This window comes from Rhinopithecus bieti, unplaced genomic scaffold (assembly GCF_001698545.2).
Source record: "Rhinopithecus bieti isolate Rb0 unplaced genomic scaffold, ASM169854v2 scaffold_13349, whole genome shotgun sequence".
Classification (NCBI taxonomy): domain Eukaryota; kingdom Metazoa; phylum Chordata; class Mammalia; order Primates; family Cercopithecidae; genus Rhinopithecus; species Rhinopithecus bieti.
The window spans coordinates 1396412-1413000 of record NW_016807772.1 but is presented as its reverse complement, the minus strand read 5'-3'; the positions used below and the strand labels follow the sequence as shown (position 1 = coordinate 1413000).

Here is a 16589-nt window from a genome sequence, read left to right as displayed (position 1 = left end):
AAAAAAAAAAAAAAAAAAACTGCTTCTACCAAACCCAAACCCAAACTCCCTCAACTACATTTCTCTGTGTTCTTTCTTTCTTTCTTTCTTTTTGAGACAGGGTCTCGCTCTATTGCCCAGGCTGGAGTGCAGTGGCACGATCGTGGCTCACTGCAACCTCCACCTCCTGGGTTCAAGCAATTCTCCTGTCTCAGCCTCCCAAATAGCTGGGATTACAGGCATGCACCACCATACCTGGTTAATTTTTGTATTTTTAGTAGAGACAGGGTTTCACCATGTTGGTCAGGCTGGTCTTGAACTTCTGGCCTCAAGTGATCCGCCCACCTTGGCCTCCCAAAGTGCTGGGATTATAGGCATGAGCCACAGTGCCCAGCCCTTTCTGTTTTCAACAACCACGTTTGATGTATCCTAACGCCTTCTTGTCCCATTGGATGACAAAACCCTTTTGTTCAAAGCTGAGTTGTCTGTGGGATCTCAAGCCCTATTCTTTACTCACTTGCTCCCTGGATCTTTAGTCTCTCCTATATCCACTCCCTTCCCCTGCACCTGCCTCACTCCCCTAGCATATGGACAAATGCTAAGGTGACACTCCACGAAGGCAGGCACTGCATCTGTCTGATTCATTGCTATCTCCCTTGTGTCTGCCATAGTGCCTGACTCAAAGAAGGGATTCAATAAGTATTTTAAAAAAAAAACTTAGGGCTCCCCAAAAAAAAAAAAAAAAAAAAGATATTTCTTTTGATTTCAAACTTCCCTTGGCCATGGCTCTTTCTCTTCCTTCCCTCCAAGGTAAGGTCTACACTTACTGTCTCCACTTCCTATTGACCATCCATTCCTGGTTTGTAAGGCCTGGTTTGCACTAGGGATCCACTGAAATTCTGTTAAGGTTGCCCAGGTCCCCAAAGTTGTAAAATTTAAAGGGGGCTATTTAGTCCCTGACTGCCGTTCACGCTGATGAATTTCTCAATCTTGGCCACACCTTCCTTCTTGAAACTCTTCTCGTTCTCATCTTACCTTTCTGGTTGTTTCTTTTCTCATACTTCAAAGGCTTTTTTTCTTCCTATGTTTGACTTCATCCTCTCCCCTCATTCTACCTGCTGTTTTGGACAATCTCACCTAATCTTTTGGTGTCAAGCACCACATTCTGATCATCCTGCTGCTGCTGATCAGTGTGTGACTTCTACCACACACTTTGCGTATGTTGTCTCCTTTAACCTTCATAACAGCCTTATCCACTAGAGCCCACTATTATGAACTAGGAAACTGAAGCCTGGAGAGCTTGAGTCACTTATCACAGAGGATGGGGGGCAATTTGCACTTGACTCTAAAGCCCATCCCCTTGACTGCTGCACAAGAATGCATCTACCACATACACCCTAATGGTGCCCAAGTGTTCTGCTCCCACGGAAGCCTCTTCCTGAGTTCCAGATGCATACAGGCCATTACATATTTCTATCTGGATAGCCTATAGGCTCCTAGGTGTCAATTTAGTTATTTTTAAAGCTAACTCAGTCTCATCTCCCTCCTTCCCAGAATTTTTTTCCCCTCCTATACGCTGTATCTAGGTGAATAGCATCACTATTCACTGAACTGCCAAGGGGTCATTCAGATTCCTTCTTCATCCTATTGCTACCTCTGACTCCACCTCCACTCTTTCTTTTTTCTCCTAGAGAAAAGGTGCCCCATCCTTCAATCCACCCATCACATATTTCCTGGAGTAACTTAATCAACACAAGATTTATCATATCACTGCCAAAAATTCTCTAATAACTCCCCACATACAATTCTCAGGAATCTGGCTCTGTCTATATCTCCAACTTTATATTCTCCCCTAAAATGATCTCCTTGGTGCACCTTTTGGCTCTGAAGATAGAGAACTAGTTATGGTTCCCCATATAAAATGTGATTTCTCATGCCTCTGAGCCATGGAACATACTGTTCCTCTCTCCTCAGAATGTAATCCCTGCCACAAACTGCAGAGGGTCTGAGATTTTACCTTACTTGCAAACTAACATGTTAGCCTGCCACAAGTTAGCCTGCTGGTAGAAAACATGAGACTCCTGGGCTGGAGACGAAGGACAATTTATTACTCAGAGCAGTCACAGTAGCCAGACCATCAGCATTTGTGTTGGTTCCCTGACACCCAATTCCCAGAGGTCAGGTGACATCTGTATCATGGTGGGTTACAGGAAAGGAAGCTGAGTTTAGGGAGCCAGAATATTTTACAGTGGGAAGTACAGGAAGCAAGCCTGTCTGCCCTTTGCTCCAGGGAAGACTCTATTTCTGTCTTTCATGACTGTTTGCTGTAGAAACATGATGGAAAAGGTAGTTTCAAACACAGGCCCTCAATGCCCTGCTCACAAGATGTGGTAGAAACAGGAAGGACCCATGGAGAGTCATCTCCCAACAGTCCCCATCCTTGTCTTCTATTTCCAACTGGTACTTAAGTCCTACTTCAAGCAACTACCACCTCTTTTCTCCAAGGTGTTTTAGGGCATGCATCAGCAGGCTTTTCTGAACTTTCTACCCAATCACCATATTCAAGAGTTTGAATAGGTGTCCCTCAGGAAGACCATAAGCTTCTTGAACTCTTAAGGTTTGGGGTTTCCAAAATCAGTATTCAAATTTTAAACCTTTTCTGAACTGGAACTGAAATCGATTCTTTTACTCTATGTTTTCTGTATAATATACATGCACAATGCTAAGAGCAAATTTTAAATATAATTTGAACATAATTCATAGCTAATTTTCTTTTCAAATGTTCAAGAAATAAAAAATAAAGCAATACTTTATTTACAGCTCAGGCATTTCATGAAATTAAAGTCCCTGACTATACTTTAAAGCACAGCTTCTCCTAATAATGAAAACGGACTTGAAGTTCATATAATCCCATAAATAATGATCTCTCTTTCTCTTTATTCTCTCTCTCACTTACAGGTGAAAAAGACATTAAATGTCTGGATCAACTGCTACTCCTGTAACAGAATCTGTTTCATGTTCTAACTGTTGACAGCTGCTAATCCCAAAACATGTTTAAAGAAGCACTAGAATTATTACAAAGGATAAATCTGAGCTCTATCAATTATTTTAGATGAAGCAGTTATTAATATAGTGGCAACAAGCATAGCAGAATTACGTTCAATTTCCTTCTTAGAGTATAGATGTACATAGTACAAAAAAAACTCAGTCACTTAAATCAGTTGATAATAATCAGTCATCAAATGAGTCCTGCCATTTCACTGATGAAACTATTTGAATGCCTAAAGTTTTTGCTTTTCAACCAGCTGTAGCATGTTCTTAGCTTCTCTGTAAAAAGTAGATTAGACCTTAGCACTGTTCATAAACTATCAAATAATAGGTTCTACCTCCAACATAGCCATAATTATTTATAAGCAATTCAGATTCTGCTAATATAAGATTCCGGGTAACTTAGATCCCGTGAGTTTCTACATTACTTGTCAATAAAAAGTTCCAGGCCGGGCACGGTGGCTCAAGCCTGTAATCCCAGCACTTTGGGAGGCCGAGACGGGCGGATCACGAGGTCAGGAGATCCAGACCATCCTGGCTAACACAGTGAAACCCCGTCTCTACTAAAAAAATACAAAAAACTAGCCGGGCGTGGTGGTGGGCGCCTATAGTCCCAGCTACTCGGGAGGCTCAGGGAGGAGAATGGCGTAAACCCGGGAGGCGGAGCTTGCAGTGAGCTGAGATCCGGCCACTGCACTCCAGCCTGGGCGACAGAGTGAGACTCTGTCTCAAAAAAAAAAAAAAAAAGTTCCATAACAGAGATAAACTATGTAAATAATATTAGGGATTTGGTGCAAAAGTAACCGCAATTTTTGCCATTAAAAGGAATGGCAAAAACTGTAATTACTTCTGCACCAGTTTAATACTAACAAACCATTCGATTATTTTTTAAAGCCATCTCAATCCACATTATTTGCACTCAACCTTTGACCATTCTTTAAGCCTCAGATAGAACCTCCTATTCCAAGGAGAACTCTTATGTTTCATACCCTCAGCAAGAAATACTGTGATTCCAATGAGCTTCTAGTGATGTTCTTGTTAGTAGAGTTGTCTATATACATGCCCTATCCCTCTACAGAGAACCTTTGTATTCTGCACAACTCCTACCTAGCACAGTCTTTAAACATAGTAGTTACCCAAGACACAAAGATGGCCTTTATTAGAACAGTTTCAATAATCTTGTTAATGTGTCCTGCTACGCTACATACCTCTGGCAGCATACACTTAGAATCATAAAATTTTAAAGTTAACAAGGTCCTTTTTAAGCCATTTAGAAATTTCCCTAATATTTGAAATGAGGCAACTGGATTCTGGAAAAGTTAAGTGGCTTGTCCAAATTTAGTGACAGAATGGGGACAATCCAAGTCCCTGACTCCCATCCAAGTGCTGCAGAGAACCCCAACTTCCTCATGGAAACACTTTCAAGTGTAAAGTTGAAAAAGCAAGTTGCTCAGCTTCTCCAAATCTTGTTTATTCTTACAAGAGAATGGAACAAGATCATCCCCAAGTTTTCTTCCATCTCTCAAATCTGGCAAATCTTATTTTCATAATGTACAATACCAAATGTCCCCAATATTGTGTGGGGATAGAAAGCTGCTCCCATCTTCCCTTCAAGAACAAAAATGTGGGGGAGGTACATGAAGAAAGGATGGGAATTATTGATCAGGAAGTGAGAGAAGCAAGGGTAGGTATTAGTAAGCTGCTTTCTTCCTACCCCACCCCCAATCCTTCACCGCAAACCACAGAGAGCAGGATGGGGACTTTCCAGTAACTAACAATACAACAGCCTCTGCAGTTTCAGCCCGCACCTTCTCAGAATGCTGGTGGCAGTGGGGAGGGAGAGAAGAAAGGATGAATGGAGGGGTGTTATGGCCTCTAGCTCTAGGCCAGATTAGGAACCGGCAAATATTGATTAGCTGTTGGGGACGCCAGAATGGACAGAAAGTCCCCAGGCGGCTATTCACATTGCTCTGTGAATCAATAGTTTAATTTCTCTGTTCTTTATGCCAGATGGAGTGGGCAGGCACCTGAACAGAATTATACTGCAACCTGAAGTACTCTAATCACATGCAGTAGGCTCACTGGCTGGCTACACTCTTCATCCACTTCCTCCACAGGATTCCACCCCAATGGGAGCAGCGTGTTCCTCACCCAGGAATCCCACAGGGAGCAACAACCCTTGGAGCAGAGGCTGTCTCACCATTGCATGGAGCTCCTGAAACCGGTGGTTCTAAATGTTTTCATCATCAAGGATGCTTTAGTACTGGGGTGTGTCTCTCTAATTTGACCTGTAAAGTAATGATGAATGACTTCTTTCTCATATAAATTATTGTTATTGTTTGAGACAGAATCTCACTCTGTCACCCAGGCTGTAGTGCAGTGGCACAATCTCAGCTCACTGCATCCTCCGCCCCCCCGGGGTTCAAACAATTCTCCTGCCTCAGCCTCCCTAGTAGCTGGGATTACAGGTGTGCGCTACCATGCCTGGCTAATTTTTGTATTTTTGGTAGAGGGGTTTCGTCATGTTGGCCAGGCTGGTCTCCAACTCCTGACATCAAGTGATCTGCCAGCCTCGGCCTCCCAAAGTGCTGGGATTACAGGCACGAGTCATATAAATTAGAGCCAACTCGAGGCTAGTCCTTTAGAATTCTCTTCATTGCACAGGAAAAGGGTGGGAAATGGGGAGGGTCCCAGCTGGCCCTCAGAGATAATGTATAACCCTCCCACCTGCAGGGTTCCTTTAAGTTATTCTGCTAAAAGTAAAAAGAATAGTTATCAGCACATTATCATCGTGTGTTTATTAACTGATTTAACTTACAAAACGTTGGACAATAAGGAATATTATCATTGAATAGTGGCACAGAGAAGTGAGGTCACCTGCCCAAGGCCATACTATAAGAAGTGGCAGAGTTGGGATTTGAACACAGGCCCTTTGGCTCCAGAGTTTGTTTGCTCTTAACCTCTTTGCTAGAGTAATATCTGACCACCTACCACTTCATGGACATTTTATATTCATGATCTTCTGTATGTTCACAACGCTGAGAAGTAGGTTTTGTCATCCTCATTTTACCAAAGGGTTCCCTCACTAATAAATTGTGAAGGTGGGATTTGAATCCATATCTGTCTTATCCACATACTTCTGTTGTTTCCCATAGATGATATCCAAAGATCCCATAGATCTTTAGATGGGAATAACCCTCAAATATCTTTCTAGTGGATTAGCCAGGTTGTTCTATCTAAATTTTGCTTGGCCTCAGCAATCCAAACCTAACATCAAAATTATACTCTAAAGGTATAAAATAAACAAACATAATAATAGCAATAAATAATATTGAGTGCTCACTGTGTACCAGGCACTGTTTTCTAAGCACTTTGCTTATATAAATTCACTAATTCTGACAACGAACCCATAGGGCTTACCTAATTCAGAAGTTTAGATTTGCTGATTATATAAAATGTGCTGTTAAATAAATGCATTGTCTTTTAAGAGAAAATAGCTGTTGCTCATCTCAAAGGAGACAGGCACACTCAAAATTAAATGCCTCTTTGTTGGTGCTAAAATGTATTTCCTATATTCTGCACAGTTTCATAGAAACCCACATATCAAGAGTTTTTCAGTTGGCCCAAATATGACAAATATTTTTCTAAACATCTGAAATCTGAAAAGGGACATATTGCCCCTGCATCTAAGACCTCATCAAATGGAACTTTTGGCTTAGAAATGTCAAAAACCTGCCAGGTGCCGTGGCTTACATCTGTAATGCCAGCACTTTGGGAGGCCAAGGCGGTGGATCACGAGGTCGGGAGTTCAAGACCAGCCTGGCCAAGATGGTGAAACCCTGCCTCTACTAAAAATACAAAAATCAACCGGCTATGGTAGAGCATGCCTGTAGTCCCAGCTACTCAGAAGGCTGAGGCAGAGAATCACTTCAATCTGGGAGGCGAAGCTTGCAGTGAGCCGAGATCGTGCCACTACACTCCAGCCTGAACAACAGAGCAAGACTCCATTTCAAAAAAAAAAAAAGTCAAAAATCTTGAAGTTCATATGAAAACCTTCATGTCTTTTGTGAAGAATCTGGTTTAAAGATCTTTTTTATTGGAATATGGGGTTGGAAAGGAAGAAAAGTCAGTGAAGGAAATTGTAAGGTAACGGTTCTAACTGAAAACCTAAATCCTTTGTCATCACTACAGGGATACAAACCCCAACACTGCTCTGCTGCTGAATGGACTCAATGGCACAATCATGTTTCACAGCAACCTCCGCCTCCCGGCTTCAAGCGATTCTCCTGCTTCAGCCTCCCAAATAGCTGGGACTACAGGCACATGCCACCATGCCAGGCTAGTTTTTGTATACCTATATTTTTGTAGAGACAATTTTGCCATGTTGGCCAGGCTGGTCTCAAACTCCTGACCTCAAGTGATCCACCTGCCTTGGACTCCCAAAGTGCTGGGATTATACGCATGAGCCACCATGCCTGGCCATGGACTCAGTCATTTTAATGAGCAGATTTTACTTCTTAAGTTTAATGACCAGGAGATGAAACCTGCTGAGAAATATATAAAATATTGAAACTAACGTGATCATTAAACTTGAGACTTGAGAAGGGCAGCACGGTAGACCAGAAACGGGCAAAACAAATGATCCTGAGGCACTCACACATACACAGGAAGTCCCCAAATGGGCTGTGATACATTTTCAGTTCTCTGGGCATCTGAAAAGAGTGAAAACTGGGGACCTACAGAGAAATGCTGTGGAGAGAGTAGGAAGGGCTTCCGGGAGCTGCCATTCTGTCAGATCAAATTAAAAGCATGCTGAAAGACACAATCCTCTTGAGCCCCTTGCTCTCCTCCCTACCACCTACTCTGCCAGAAAGCTGGTGGCCAACAAAGCAGGCAGCTGTGGTGGGCACCAAGACAACTGAAGATGCTGCTGTGAACACAGAAGAGGTAACAGCCATGCTGCTTGGTTCAGGCTCCACACTGCTTGCCAGTGGTACATCCTAGAAGATCCTAGAAGATCTGGAGCACAAAGGAGCCACCCACCCACATCTGGCTCTGCACAGGGGTACATCTCATTGTGATTGCAGCCTTCCTTGTCAGAACTGCCTTCTAGGTAAGTGGGGGACAGGGATTATTACCAGCTGGATAATGAGGAAGAAGGGGCAAGCTCTATTGCTTCAGAGTTGCACATTTCCTCCTAATACCCACTAGTGTTTTGACAAACTATGCCTTATGGGACACCAGGTCAACACTGCGTGACTGCCACCCAACCAGAAATGCTGTCATGGTGAAAAGGGGAAGTCCCAGCACTCTCAGTGGGGTAGATAACAATAGACTATGACAAGGAGATTCGTTTGCAACATTTTCCTTTGAAAACATAATGTAATAATTCATAACTACACCAGTGATTTTTTTTTCCTATTCTCCTGGTTTGCAAATGACTGGACAAATCCACATGAAATAAATGATTTTAATTATCACCTGATGATTTTATTTCCTGCTTTGAACCACTTAGTCCCTTCCATGTCTCCTTGCACTCAATACTGTTAGAATACTCTATTTGTGTTCACTTCAGAAAATATCCCCTAAACTCTTCTTTTTTAAGAGATGGGATCTCACTTTGTCACCCAGGCTCCATTGAGGTGGCACAGTCATAGCTCACTACAGCCTTGAACTCCTGGGCTCACGTGATCCTCCTGGCTTAGCCTCCCAAGTAGCTGGGACTACGGTTGGGTGCCACAACCCCTAGCTCATTTAAAACAATTTTGTATCTTTTAATAATAAAAAATTCAAGTTTTTCTATAAGTAAACTTTATATATGATAGTAGCTAATTATCGTTAGCATTTTTAATAAAAATAAGATGTTTAGTTAAAAAGAAAGGATGTGTAATACCTCTAGGGCAATAATGTTATATCTGTATGGACACCTGGAGCATTGAGAAGGTTAATTTTTTTATTACCCAGACCATGTCTACTATAGTTTTGGGTAAAGTTCAAGCTACTAAACAATTTACTAAAAGACCATATTGAGCCTTCTTGATGTCATTTATGACTTTTATTATGAACCAGGAATTAAAAAATGAAAGACCGTCCAATGGCACACTAAAAGTAATGCTGCGGTACGAAACTAAATGTCAGGCAAAAGGGCATGAAAATTAAGAGCCCAGCAAAAACACGTTAAATAACAAACATTTAAGCAGAATCTTTTATATAGACTGACACATTGAAAGTCATGTTATTATAATACTTGTATGCAAAATTTTTAGAATTCCACCTAATCTTTAATTTAAGAATGTCAAGTTATCATATGCTGTTATCAACGCATGAAGGGAGCCTTCTTTTTCCATTTCATTTTTTGTTTCCTGTAATGCATCCTCTATTTTATAAGAGAGTTTCAATATATGTTTTCCTCCTTCAGCTTTCTGCATGCGTGTATTTCATTTTTACGCTTTCTATTCTTATAATTTCAGGCTGTTGATGATCAGCTAGGCATCTATTGTTAAAATAATTAAAATAACTGACCATAAAAAGTTCAAAATAAAAATAAATAAATAATAAAACACATTTTGTAGAGATGGGGTCTCATATCTTCTTGAACTCCATGGGCTCAAACGATCCTGCGCTGCCTCAGCCTCCCAGAAGGTGGGGGAAATTCACGGTGGTAAGACACTGGCTCGCTGGCCTAACCAATTTTGTGTGATAGCCTTTTAACTCAGCAGCTGTGGCTACTATTCCGGTAGTGCATGTATGTCAATGGTTAATTACTTATAGATAAACTCTGGAGAGAAAGCACTTGTGGGGTCTTATTTTTCTTAACATTGCCAGAAAAAAATAACAGGAAACAGGGAGACTATGAGACTATGAAATAGCATCCCAATTTAATCGTTTAAAACACCCTGTTTACAAAAGCAGGTTAAACCTTTACTAAGCAAACTCTTTCATACCAGTGTCCTTAATCCTTAGAGACAGCTCCAGGAAGCCCTGACGCACACTTCTTTCCCGACCAGAGAAGCCATCTCAAACTCCTAGACAAAAGGTGCGCGAACTGCCCTGTTCAGGTATTCCTAACGCCACAAGGAGTGACAGAAACAGCGAAGAGTCAGGAAATATAAAAAGTCGTTCTGCAAGGTGGATTCTCAGCCTCCCCTCAGGGAGCAGCCTCTCATTTCTTTCTTCCACCCCAACCCCCTCCGCCACACAGCTGACTTCCAAACACAGCAGAAACCAGAGGTGGTCCCCATTCTCCAACTCCTACCAATCCCAGTTCACATCTAGGGGAAGAAATTTCTGCCCTCCTAACCAAGGGGGAGCCCCGAGCGGCCTCTGACATTCAGCTTAAGGTCCAGTGTGCAAAAAGTCTGAGAAGTTTGAACTTGTACAGGATACCGCTGAGTTTTCTTGGGTGTGAGCCATAACATTTAAACGCAGTGTCATTTTTAAATGCTCTTTCAAAGTCTGGTTTTTATTAATAAATGAAATGCATCCCATCATAAAAGGAAACCAATGAGAAATCTATGAAGTGGAAAACATATCCATTAATATTGGGCGCCACCCTGAAAATTAAACTGTTTGGTGAAGGAAGCAACCCCATCCAGCTTTCAATTCAGTTTTAAAAGGCAACCTTCTAAGAGAATAAGCTAATGTTAAGTAAAATCAAAACAGGAACAAGTCCACATGCTAGGTGGATTTCAAACAGAATGATACCTCCTTTCTGAAAAAAAAACAAAAACAAAAAACCTAATGCCTGGTGAAGTTGAGGGTCTCCATAATCACAGAGCCGTCCCAGGAGGCGTGCTGAAACCAATTCAGTACAGAGTTTCAAATGCTGGTAAGGCAGGATGTGCCCATAGAAAGAAATGTTGGCGCGCCACTGGTGGAGCTGCCCAAGTTACAACTGCAAAGTACCCTGAACTCTTTGTTAAAGGGTGGCTTGTGTCATGTCTGACCACCACTCTTCCCCCCGCAAATGTGGTCCGCCTGCCCTTGGCAAACCACGCTAGCCCTGGAGAGTATGGGCCGGGAAAGGGGGGGAGGGGAAGAATGCGCCGACCGCAGTGAGCGGGTTGGGGGTGGGGGAAGGAAGCCCGGCGAGCTCTCGGGTCGCGCCTAGCAACATATCAAGGTTTCGCTTTCGCCCAAGGGCGGGGGGGCGGTATGGGGGGCAACGAGATGGCAATGAACTTCCTCCCCCGAGACACCCCGCTGGCGAGGCCAGCAGGAGCGTCCGTGGGCGGCCAGATGCCTTTCCCTCCGCGGCCAGGCGGGGCAGGGGCGTGCTGGGGCGGGGCGGCCGCGATGCCCCAAGAGAAGCCGGCGGGATGGCCAGGTCGAAGCCCTGGAAGGCGCTTACCTGTGCCGCGCCGCGCTCAGAGCCCGGGGCCAGGCCGGGACGCGCAGGTGCTTGGGGGCATCCTGGGGACGGCCTGGGCGGGCGGGGCGTCCATCGTGCCGGGCTGGCTGCGCTCTTCCCGCCGCTGGGGGCCGGGGAGGGGGCTCCCCTCGGCTCTGCGCCCGTCTCTTCTCCACCCGGCTGAGGACACAGCGGGTCCCGCGGCGGCGGCAGCAACAGGCACCGGCGGACTGTGGCGGCACCAGGAGCAGCAGCCGAAGAGGAGGAGGAGGAGGAAGAGGAGGAGAGGAGGAGGAGGTGTCTGCGCGCGGCTCTCGTTTCCCCCTCCCAGCCTGGGCGAGCGCGCGGGAGGCGAGGAGAGGACAGGAGCCGGGATGTCCCCGCTCGGTCCCCGGGGAGCTGCGAGGGGGACTCGGTGTCCTCCTCCTCCCCACTGCGTCGTGTGACTGTGCCCGGGCAGCACGGCCCGGACGGACGAGTCACACGCGAGCAACAGCTGCTGCACTGCGGGTCCGCCGCGGCCTCCCTCCCCTCTTTGCCACCCCCCGCCCCCAAGCCCGCGGGCCATCCTCAGCCAGTGTCTGTAGGGGAAATGGGGGGAGGTACTTGGGCCGCCGCCCCATCCAGCCCCCTGCGCAGGATCTGGGCACAGCGTTTCCCTGGGGAGACGGGGGCGCGGGGCCCCGCGCGTGATGCAGGCCCTCGTGGCGGGATGTGCAGTCGCACACCCTGTCCTTGGCGGCCTATTTATAGCAGGTGGCACTGCCCGCTGCTCGCTCGGCCTGAGTGGCTCTCAGCAGGTGGCACTGCCTGCCCGCTCTCCGCGCTCCTGAAGGAGCCTCGCTTCATCTGCACCCTCCCCTTCTCCCTCCGAAACGGACGTGGTGGAAATTGCACACAACATGGGAGGCGGAGGCCGGGGGACGACCAAGCCACCTGGTTCTCCCCCGCCTTACCCCTCACCCCTTCCTTGGATGATGGCAGGGGATGAATTGAGGCACGGATGTCCTATGGGGAGCAGGCATGCAAGGCAGGATCAGGGACTCTGGGAAACAGCGAAGGCGAAGTGCCCTCCCGGGATTAAAACACCAGGAAACTCCATTTCTAACCAATTGCGGGAGTGACGCAGAGCCTGGATTAGGCGCTTTTTCCTGCCCCGCGCGCGCGGCACACGCGCAGGAACACACGCACACCCCAGTGTGCATGTCCCGATCAGGTTTGGGGACGTTCCCAGGGGTGTTGTAGAGTGCAAGGAAAGACGCGGAGGAGATGTGAAAAGGGGGACAGAGCTCGCTCCCTAGGACTAGGGGATGGCAGTGTGCAAGAAACAGGCAAAGCTCACAGATCCCTATCCCACCAGGCACATAGGCGCAACGTCACTCGCAGGGTGGGGAGAGGGATCTGAGAAAAGTAAGAAGCATCACATCCTCTCTAGAGAAGAGTCCGCAGGGAGGGGAAAGCCGGGTGCTCAGAGGAGGCAGTTCCAGACACCCAGTTGGCATCTTTCTGGATTTTTTTACTTAATGTAGCTGGAGGTGGACTTTAGGGAAGTGGCTGAGAGTTTGAGCTCTACGGTTGGACTTGAGTCTAAATCCCAGCAGGTGTGGTTTAGGCAAGGTGCTGGACCTCTGGTCTTCGTTCTCTTACCTGCTAAATGGGACCAATACACACCTTACAAGATTTTTGTGAGGACAAAGCAGGAAAGTGTAAGTAAAGTGGCCAGTGCAGTGACAGAGACGTACATGGTCCTCAACTAAAGGCAGCAGCTATTATCAATATCACTATGGCCCAGGAGGCAAATAGAGGGCTAAGGTTCCTTATCCTACCAAGAACAGTGTGTTCCTTGAAGCCCACTGAGGCTTTTGTAGGCTTTCAGATTAGGGCTGTCTTACCGCATTCCCTGATTTCTCTGGATGCTTACATCCAGGGCAGGTATATTTAAGTGGACACAAGAGTTTTATTCACAGCTTGACTTAAAACTCTCACAATAGTGGTAGCTATTATTTATGGGGGTGTTAGTCAATTTGGGGTATTGTGCCAGATACTGCCCTTATGTATTGTTGCTAATTTGCTCAAAAACGGCAGGGCAAAGATTGTTAAATCCATTTGACTAAGGAGAAAAATAAGAGGTTAGTGCCTACAGGGTTAGTGGGTGCTGGAATCTCCAAGATCCAAAGCCTTTTATAATATACTTGCTCTCTGGCCACTGTGTAGCCCTCAGCTCATTCTTTGTCATTGAATAGTTATTTGTGTGCGTAGCCTCAACTTTTTTTAAAGAAATATACAGTCATAAATACTGTAATGAGTAGAATGTTAACTGGGTTATAGAAATTATTCTTTAGGTTACAAGACCAGGTAAACCAGTTAAACCATATTGTTATCTCTTGGATCATACTCCAATTGTTTCATGCTTTTACCTTCAACTCTGTTGTAGAATTCTCTCTCCCTGTCTGCAGTTAACTGCTGCACACATTTACCTCCAGAGTGCTAGGATGGCGAGAAAAGTACACTATCATTCATTTCATTGACACTCTGAACTGCTTTTTGTATGTAACCCACCAGAGGATGGTTGAAACTGTTACCTAACAACCCTGCTTGCCAAGCCCTGCTCCTGGGAAAAGGGGTCAGGCCAAGGGGAACAGAGATAATTTGCTGGGCTCTGCTTATACAACATCCTGGCCAGAGCCCCCTCCCATCCTGCTACTCCACTACCTTTTCTTTCCCTCACTCACTCACCTCTTCTACCCTCTCTTCACCCGTACCCCTAGTCCCAGAGTACAGGAGGGCTTAAGTACAAGCAGACAGCCAGGTGGAGTGCCTAACCAGAATACAGATGTAGGAAGTGAATGGGTGGGGCCCAGATGCAGGCTCAGGCCTCATATCTCTCAAAGCATTGACATCCAGCAAGTTCCAGCTCAGAGATTTATAACTTAGTGGCAAATGACCATTTGCCTTGACCCTCACCTGGGTTAGGGAGAGGTCATGGCCTTGTAAGAAGCAGCAATTTCTGCATCACCTTTCCAGCTCCCGGGACAGCTAGCACCCCAAGAATGACAAGGAGGGATTTTACCATACTTTCAACTGCCGGGACGCAGAACTCCCTCTATAGTATGCAATAAGGATTGTTGAACTTTTTTTTTTGAGACGGAGTCTTGCTCTGTCGCCCAGGCTGGAGTGCAGTGGCCGGATCTCAGCTCACTGCAACCTCCGCCTCCCGGGTTCACACCATTCTCCCGCCTCAGCCTCCTGAGTAGCTGGGACCACAGGCGCCCGCCACCTCGCCCGGCTAATTTTTTTTTGTATTTTTAGTAGAGACGGGGTTTCGCCGTGTTAGCCAGGATGGTCTCGATCTCCTGACCTCGTGATCCGCCCGTCTCGGCCTCCCAAAGTGCTGGGATTACAGACTTGAGCCACCGCGCCCGGCCTGAACTTCTTTTTTAAAGCTATACAGCATTATCTTAGAAATTAGGGGACAGCTTACTATCGACCTCTTTGGCCTTAGGTTTTCTAGCAGTTGTAGAAAAAATAGTAAAGGGGACTTTGAAGCAGATGGTGATACCTGGTATGGCAGGATGAAGACTGTCAAATGTGGAGCAGGGAGATCCATATTGGCCCAGTGCAGAGTGCAGAGGTTAGAGCTCACCACTCAGCTCTTACCTGCAGGTGCCATTGCTCTAGGAGGGAAGTAGCTCCTTCCCCTTGATATGTGGCCATGTGACTCCCAGGAGAGCTGGTACACACTGCGGCAGAAGCGTGGGCCAATGGGGCCTTGGTGGTGGCAACAGAGAGCTCCCTCAAGGCCCAGGTAAGTGTTCTGTTGGTCCCTCTTTAAGTCACCGATAACAAAATTAAGTAGAGAATGGGGCCAAATGCTCCTATATTCTGCTTCAACTTCTGATTCTCCTGACGGAGTATGACCCAGGGGCACAAGGAGTGTGGAGCTCTTCACCACCAGGGGCATTTAGCTGACATCGGCTACGGACCCATTGGCTCAGCGAGTGAAAACCCTGATGCAAAGGCACCGACAGTTATGGTTGCTGCACTTTTCCTGTCTGAACAACTTCTGCACCTCCAGCTCTTCCCAAAATCCTGCCATGGATCATTCTTTTAGAGCTTCTCCCATAGACTCTTTCCTAATTTAGCTCTTTGCGGCATAATTAATTATTCATTGCCCAAAGCCAGGAACATTAATATCAGCTTTAAGATGGCTGCAGACCTCTAGAAAATTGTGAACCATCGATGCTATTTAATCACATGAGAAGCTCTGAGGCTGAAAGAAAACAGAGGCCACTTTACTTTTAAAGAGTTAAGGGAACCATGTGTACATCTAGAATTAAAATCTTCGGTTGATGTGGAAAAAAGACCTTTAACAAAATTATTCATCGTTAAATCTGTCAGTTAGGTATTTAAATGTTCATATTAGTTAGGAATCCAAACTAATTATTGCTATTATATATTTTTAATTAATTTCAAAATATGCATAATAAGGTTAAGAGTTCTTAACTACTGGGTCCATTTCCGAAAAATGGCATCAATAAAGGCAAAAAATAAGACCATACTGGCTAGAACCCTAGGACAGTAAGGTGGTTCACTGGGTACGATTGTTCCCATTGATTGATAGTGACTTTCTGGAGCCCTGAGTGGACAAGGCTTGTAAGGCAAGTCCATGCTCAGCGGGAAACGGTGCAAGATTGAGAAGCAGCACCTGCCTCAAGCATGGGAGGAGGCAGCATTGCAGCACCAATGCCAGGTAATTTGCCAACCCTACCAATCCAAGGCATAACAGATCGAAAGAGTATGTGAAGGCTGGGGTGGTGGCCCATCCTATAGTCCCAGCACTCTCGGAGGTTGAGGTGGGTTGATCACTTGAGCCCAGGAGTTGGAGATGAGCCTACGCAACACCACAAAACCTCTACAAAAAAATATAAAAAAAAATAAATAAATAAATTTAGCTGGGCGTGGTGGTGCACACCTGTAGTCCAAGCTACCCAGGAGGCTGAGGTGGGAGGATGGTTTGAGCCCCAGAGGTCAAAGCTGCAGCAAGTTGTGATGACACCACTGCACTCCAATCTGGGTGTAGGAGTGAGAAACTGTCTCTAAATAATAATGATAATAACATAGAGCCTGTTAAGTTATGCCCAAATATCTTGTTTTCTTTTCTTTTCCTCTCCTTTCTTTTCTTTTCTTTTCCATTTTCTTTTCTTTTCTTTTT

At 45.6% G+C, this 16589-nt stretch overlaps 1 protein-coding gene across 5 annotated transcripts in view; it reads right to left on the bottom strand.

The window, feature by feature from the left end:
* TBC1D1 (TBC1 domain family member 1) overlaps window positions 1-11700 on the bottom strand; it is a 255452-nt gene extending 243752 nt beyond the window's left edge. Inside the window, exon 1 of one of the 5 annotated variants that reach the window (XM_017883753.1) lies at window positions 11378-11700. The gene's annotated coding sequence lies outside the window, so the exon portion shown is untranslated. The remainder of the gene's footprint in view (window positions 1-11377) is intronic. The other 4 variants (XM_017883747.1, XM_017883746.1, XM_017883750.1 and 1 more) reach the window with 4 other exon arrangements.
* Window positions 11701-16589: the final 4889 nt, after the last annotated feature.